The sequence below is a fragment of the Hemiscyllium ocellatum genome, assembly GCF_020745735.1.
Source record: "Hemiscyllium ocellatum isolate sHemOce1 chromosome 38 unlocalized genomic scaffold, sHemOce1.pat.X.cur. SUPER_38_unloc_6, whole genome shotgun sequence".
Taxonomy (NCBI): Eukaryota; Metazoa; Chordata; class Chondrichthyes; order Orectolobiformes; family Hemiscylliidae; genus Hemiscyllium; species Hemiscyllium ocellatum.
Window position 1 is genome coordinate 324,358 of NW_026867524.1, and position 8,705 is coordinate 333,062.

The window sequence follows — 8,705 nt, forward strand, 5'->3', positions numbered from 1 at the left end:
TCGAAATAGTGAGCTCTACACTGACATAGTGTGCTCCACACCGATATCGTGAGCTCCACACCGATATAGTGAGCTCCACACTGATATAGTGAGCTCCACTCCGATATAGTGTGCTCCACACTGATATAGTGAGCTCCACACTGATATAGTGAGCTCCACACTGATATAGTGAGCTCCAGAGTGATATAGTGAGCTGCACACTGACATAGTGAACGCCACACCGATAAAGTGAGATCCACAAGGATACAGTGAAGTCCACACTGATATAGTGAGCTCCACACTGATATAGTGAGCTGCACACTGACACAGTGTGCACCACACCAATATACTGAGCTCCACACTGATATAGTGAGCTCCACACTGATATAGTGAGCTCCACACCGATATACTGAGCTCCACACTGATATAGTGAGCTCCACACTGATATAGTGAGCTCCACACTGATATAGTGAGCTGCACACTGACACAGTGTGCACCACACCAATATACTGAGCTCCACACTGATATAGTGAGCTCCACACTGATATAGTGAGCTCCACACCGATATAGTGAGCTGCACACTGACACAGTGTGCACCACACCAATATACTGAGCTCCACACTGATATAGTGAGCTCCACACTGATATAGTAAGCTCCACACTGATATAGTGAGCTCCACACCGATATACTGAGCTCCACACTGATATAGTGAGCTCCACACTGATATAGTGAGCTCCACACCAATATAGTGTGCTCCACACTGATACTGTGAGCTCCAAACTGATGTAGCGAGCTACACACTAATATAGTGACCTCCACATTGAAACCGTGAGCTCCACACCGATATAGTGAGCTCCACACAGATATAGTGAGCTCCACACCAATATAGTGAGCTCCACGCTGATATAGTGAGCTCCACATCGATATAGTGAGCTCTAAACGGATACAGGGAGCTCCACACTGATCGATTGAAGTCCAAACCAATATAGTGAGCTCCACACTGATATAGTGAGCTCCACACTGATATAGTGAGCTCTAAACGGATACAGTGAGCTCCACACTGATACAGTGAAGTCCAAACCAATATAGTGAACTCCACACTGATATAGTGAGCTCCACACCGATATAGTGAGCTCCACACCGATATAGTGAGCTCCTCACTGTTATAGTGAGCTCCACACCGATATAGTGTGCTCCACACTGATATAGTGAGCTCCACACTGATATAGTGAGCTCCACACCGATATAGTGTGCTCCACAGTGAAATAGTGAGCTCCACACTGATATAGTGAGCTACACACTAATATAGTGATCTCCACACTGAAATCGTGAGCTCCATACTGACATAGTGAGATCCACACTGATTTTGTGATCTCCACACTGGCATAGCGAGCTCCACACCGATATAGTGATCTCCACACCAATATAGTGACCTCCACACTGATATAGTGAGCTTCACATTGATATAGTGAGCTCCACACCGATACAGAGAGCGTCACACTGATATTGTGAGCTCCACACAGATATAGTGAACTCCACACCGATACAGTGAGCTCCACAGCGATATAGTTAGCTCCAAACCGATATAGTGAGCTTCACACTATTTCGGTGAGCTCCACACTGCTATCGTGAGCTCCACACAGTATATTGAACTCCACACTGATATAGTGAGCTCCACACCGATATAGTGAGCTCCACACTGACATAGTGAGCTCAACAGTGATATAGTGAGCTGCACACTGACATAGTGTGCTCCACACTGATATAGTGAACTCCACACCGATATAGTGAGCTCCACACCGATATAGTGAGCTCCACACTGATATAGTGAGCTCCACACTGATATAGTGAGCTCCACAACGATAAAGTGTGCTCCACACTGATACACAGAGCGCTAAACTGATATAGTGAGCTCCACACAGATATAGTGAGCTCCACACCGATATAGTGTGCTCCACAGCGATATAGTGAGCTCCAAACTGATGTCGCGAGCTACACACTAATATAGTGAGCTCCACACTGAAATCGTGAGCTCCACACCGATATAGTGAGCGCCACGCAGATTTAGTGAGCTCCACACCAATATAGTGAGCTCCACACTGATATAGTGAGCTCCACATTGATATCGTGAGCTCCACACCGATATAGTGTGCTCCACAGTGAAATAGTGAGCTCCACAGTGATATAGTGAGCTCCAAACTGATATAGCGAGCTACACACTAATATAGTGATCTCCACACTGAATTCGTGAGCTCCACACTGACATAGTGAGATCCACACTGATATAGTGAACTCCACACCGATATCGTGAGCTCCACACCAATATAGTGAGCTCCACATTGATATAGAGAGCTCCGCACTGATATAGTGAACTCCACACCGATATAGTGAGCTCCACACCGATATAGTGTGCTCCACACTGATATAGTGACCTCCACACTGATACACGGAGCGCTAAACTGATATAGTGAGCTCCACACCGATATAGTGTGCTCCACACTGACATAGTGAGCTCCACACTGATACACGGAGCGCTAAACCGATATAGTGAGCTCCACACTGATTTTGTGATCTCCACACAGATATAGTGAGCTCCACACCGATATAGTGGGCTGCACACTGACAGAGTGAGTGCCACACGGACATAGTGAGCTCCACACTGATATAGTGAGCTCCACACCGAAATAGCGAGCTCCACACCGATATAGTGAGCTCCACACAGATATAGTGAGCTCCACACTGATATAGTGAGCTCCACAACGATATACTGAGCTCCACACTGATATAGTGAGCTCCACACTGACATACTGAGCTCCACACCGATATAGTGTGCTCCACACTGATATAGTGAGCTCCTCACTGATATAGTGAGCTCCACACCGATATAATGTGCTCCACAGTGAAATAGTGAGCTCCACACTGATATAGTAAGCTCCAAACTAATATAGCGAGCTACACACTAATATAGTGATCTCCACACTGAAATCGTGAGCTCCACACTGACATAGTGAGATCCACACTGATATAGTGAGCTCCACACTGATACACGGAGCGCTAAACCGATATAGTGAGCTCCACACTGATTTGGTGATCTCCACACTGGCATAGCGAGCTCCACACCGATATAGTGAGCTCCACACAGATATAGTGAGCTCCACACTGGTATAGTGAGCTTCACATTGATATAGTGAGCTGCACACTGACACAGTGATCTCCACACCAATATAGTGACCTCCACACTGATATAGTGAGCTTCACATTGATATAGTGAGCTCCACACCGATACAGAGAGCGTCACACTGATATAGTGAGCTCCACACAGATATAGTGACCTCCACACAGATACAGTGAACTCCACAATGATATAGTGAGCTCCACACTGATATAGTGAGCTCCACAGTGATATAGTGAGCTGCACACTGACATAGTGAACGCCACACCGATAAAGTGAGATCCACAAGGATATAGTGAAGTCCACACTGATATAGTGAGCAACACACTGATATAGTGAGCTCCACACCGATATAGTGAGCTGCACACTGATACAGTGAGCTCCACACCAATATAGTGAGCTCCACAATGATATAGTGACCTCCACACAGATATAGTGATTTCCACACTGACATAGTGAGCTCCACACAGATATAGTGTGCTCCACACTGATATAGTGAGCTACACACTGATACAGTGAGCTCCACACTGATATAATGACCTCCACACTGATATAGTGAACTCCACAGTGATATAGTGAGCTCCACACCGATATAGTGAGCTCCACACCGATATAGTGTGCTCCACACTGATATAGTGAGCTCCATATCGAAATAGTGAGCTCTACACTGACATAGTGTGCTCCACACCGATATAGTGAGCTCCACACCGATATAGTGAGCTCCACACTGATATAGTGAGCTCCACTCCGATATAGTGTGCTCCACACTGATATAGTGAGCTCCACACCGATATAGTGAGCTCCACACTGATATAGTGAGCTCCACACCGATTTGGTGAGCTCTAAACGGATACAGTGAGCTCCACAAGGATATAGTGAAGTCCACACTGATATAGTGAGCTACACACTGATATAGTGAGCTCCACACCGATATAGTGAGCTGCACACTGACACAGTGTGCACCACACCAATATACTGAGCTCCACACTGATATAGTGAGCTCCACACTGATACAGTGAAGTCCAAACCAATATAGTGAACTCCACACTGATATAGTGAACTCCAAACTGATATAGTGAACTCCACAATGATATAGTGACCTCCACACAGATATAGTGACTTCCACACTGATATAGTGAGCTCCACACAGATACAGTGAACTCCACAATGATATAGTGAGCTCCACACTGATATAGTGAGCTCCACAGTGATATAGTGAGCTGCACACTGACATAGTGAACGCCACACCGATAAAGTGAGATCCACAAGGATATAGTGAAGTCCACACTGATATAGTGAGCTACACACTGATATAGTGAGCTCCACACCGATATAGTGAGCTGCACACTGACACAGTGTGCACCACACCAATATACTGAGCTCCACACTGATATAGTGAACTCCACAATGATATAGTGACCTCCACACAGATATAGTGATTTCCACACTGATATAGTGAGCTCCACACAGATACAGTGAACTCCACAATGATATAGTGAGCTCCACACTGATATAGTGAGCTCCACAGTGATATAGTGAGCTGCACACTGACATAGTGAACACCACACCGATAAAGTGAGATCCACAAGGATATAGTGAAGTCCACACTGATATAGTGAGCTCCACACTGATATAGTGAGCTCCACACCGATATAGTGAGCTCCACACCGATATAGTGTGCTCCACACTGATATAGTGAGCTCCATATCGAAATAGTGAGCTCTACACTGACATAGTGTGCTCCACACCGATATAGTGAGCTCCACACCGATATAGTGAGCTCCACACTGATATAGTGAGCTCCACTCCGATATAGTGTGCTCCACACTGATATAGTGAGCTCCACACCGATATAGTGAGCTCCACACTGATATAGTGAGCTCCACACCGATTTGGTGAGCTCTAAACGGATACAGTGAGCTCCACACTGATACAGTGAAGTCCAAACCAATATAGTGAACTCCACACTGATATAGTGAACTCCAAACTGATATAGTGAACTCCACAATGATATAGTGACCTCCACACAGATATAGTGACTTCCACACTGATATAGTGAGCTCCACACAGATACAGTGAACTCCACAATGATATAGTGAGCTCCACACTGATATAGTGAGCTCCACAGTGATATAGTGAGCTGCACACTGACATAGTGAACGCCACACCGATAAAGTGAGATCCACAAGGATATAGTGAAGTCCACACTGATATAGTGAGCTACACACTGATATAGTGAGCTCCACACCGATATAGTGAGCTGCACACTGACACAGTGTGCACCACACCAATATACTGAGCTCCACACTGATATAGTGAGCTCCACACTGATACAGTGAGCTCCACACTGATACACTGAGCTCCACACCAATATAGTGAGCTCCACACTGATACAGTGTACTCCACACTAATACAGTGAGCTCCACACTGATATAGTGACCTCCACACTAATACAGTGAACTCCACAGTGATATAGTGAGCTCCACACCGATATAGTGAGCTCCACACCGATATAGTGTGCTCCACACTGATATAGCGAGCACCACACCGATATAGTGAACTCCACACAGATATAGTGAGCTCCACAGCGATATAGTGAGCTGCACACTGACAGAGTGCGTGCCACACAGATATAGTGAGCTCCACACCGATATAGTGAGCTCGACACCGATATAGTGAGATCCACACTGATACAGTGAGCTCCACACTGATACAGTGAGCTCCACACTGATATACTGACCTCCACACTGATATAGTGAACTCCACAGTGATATAGTGAGCTCCACACCGATATAGTGAGCTCCACACCGATATAGTGAGCTCTAAATGGATACAGTGAGCTCCACACTGATATAGTGAGCTCCACACTGATATAGTGAGCTGCACACTGACAGATTGAGTGCCACACAGATATAGTGAGCTCCACACTGATATAGTGAGCTCCACACCGATAGAGTGAGCTCTACACGGATATAGTGATTTCCACACTGATATAGTGAGCTCCCCACAGATATAGTGAACTCCACAATGATATAGTGAGCTCCACACAGATATAGTGATTTCCACACTGATATAGTGAGCTCCACACCGATATAGTGAACTCCACAATGATATAGTGAGCTCCACACTGATATAGTGAGCTCCACAGTGATATAGTGAGCTGCACACTGACATAGTGAACGCCACACCGATAAAGTGAGATCCACAAGGATATAGTGAAGTCCACACTGATATAGTGAGCTCCACACTGATATAGTGAGCTGCACACTGACACAGTGTGCACCACACCAATATACTGAGCTCCACACTGATATAGTGAGCTCCACACTGATATAGTGAGCTCCACACCGATATACTGAGCTCCACACTGATATAGTGAGCTGCACACTGATATAGCGAGCTCCACACCGATATAGTGTGCTCCACATCGATATAGTGAGCTCCACACTGATATAGTGAACTCCACACTGATATAGTGAACTCCACAATGATATAGTGACCTCCACACAGATATAGTGATTTCCACACTGATATAGTGAGCTCCACACAGATACAGTGAACTCCACAATGATATAGTGAGCTCCACACTGATATAGTGAGCTCCAGAGTGATATAGTGAGCTGCACACTGACATAGTGAATGCCACACCGATAAAGTGAGATCCACAAGGATACAGTGAAGTCCACACTGATATAGTGAGCTCCACACTGATATAGTGAGCTCCACACTGATATAGTGAGCTCCACACCGATATAGTGTGCTCCACACTGATATAGTGAGCTCCAAACTGATGTAGCGAGCTACACACTAATATAGTGAGCTCCACATTGAAATCGTGAGCTCCACACTGATATAGTGAGCTCCATGCAGATATAGTGAGCTCCACGCTGATATAGTGAAGTCCACACTGATATAGTGAGCTCAACAGTGATATAGTGAGCTGCACACTGACATAGTGTGTTCTCCCCACCGATACAGTGAGCTCTAAACGGATACAATGAGCTCCACACTGATACAGTGAGCTCCACATCGATATAGTGAGCTCCACACTGATATAGTGAGCTCCACTCCGATATAGTGTGCTCCAAACTGTTATAGAATGAGCTCCAAACTGATGTAGCGAGCTACACACTAATATAGTGAGCTCCACACTGAAATCGTGAGCTCCACACCGATATAGTGAGCTCCACACAGATATAGTGAGCTCCACATCAATATAGTGAGCTCCACACTGATATAGTGAGCTCCACACCGATATAGTGAGCTCTAAACGGATACAGTGAGCTCCACACTGATACAGTGAAGTCCAAACGAATATAGTGAACTCCACATTGAAATAGTGAACTCCAAACTGATATAGTGAACTCCACACTGATATAGTGAACTCCAAACTGATATAGTGAACTCCACCATGATATAGTGACCTCCACACAGATATAGTGATTTCCACACTGATATAGTGAGCTCCACACAGATACAGTGAACTCCACAATGATATAGTGAGCTCCACACTGATATAGTGAGCTCCACAGTGATATAGTGAGCTGCACACTGACATAGTGAACGCCACAACGATAAAGTGAGATCCACAAGGATATAGTGAAGTCCACACTGATATAGTGAGCTCCACACTGATATAGTGAGCTCCACACTGATATAGTGAGCTCCACACCGATATAGTGTGCTCCACACCGATATAGTGAACTCCACACTGATATAGTGACCTCCACACAGATATAGTGATTTCCACACTGATATAGTGAGCTCCACACAGATACAGTGAACTCCACAATGATATAGTGAGCTCCACACTGATATAGTGAGCTTCACAGTGATATAGTGAGCTGCACACTGACGTAGTGAACGCCACACCGATAAAGTGAGATCCACAAGGATATAGTGAAGTCCACACTGATATAGTGAGCTCCACACTGATATAGTGAGCTCCACACCGATATAGTGAGCTGCACACTGACACAGTGTGCACCACACCAATATACTGAGCTCCACACTGATATAGTGAGCTCCACACTGATATAGTGAGCTCCACACCGATATACTGAGCTCCACACCGATATAGTGAGCTCCACACTGATATAGTGTGCTCCACACCGATATAGTGAGCTCCACACTGATATAGTGAGCTCCACACTGATATAGTGAGCTCCACACCGATATAGTGAGCTCCACGCTGATATAGTGAAGTCCACACTGATATAGTGAGCTCCACATCGATATAGTGTGCTCCACACCGATATAGTGTGCTCCACGCTGATATAGTGAAGTCCACACTGATATAGTGAGCTCCACACTGATATACTGAGCTCAACAGTGATATAGTGAGCTGCACACTGACATAGTGTTCTCCCCACCGATACAGTGAGCTCTAAACAGATACAATGAGCTCCACACTGATACAGTGAGCTCCACATTGATATAGTGAGCTCCACACCGATATAGTGTGCTCCAAACTGATATAGTGAGCTCCACACTGATATAGTGAGCTCCACATTGATATTGTGAGCTCCACTCCGATATAGTGTGCTCCAAACT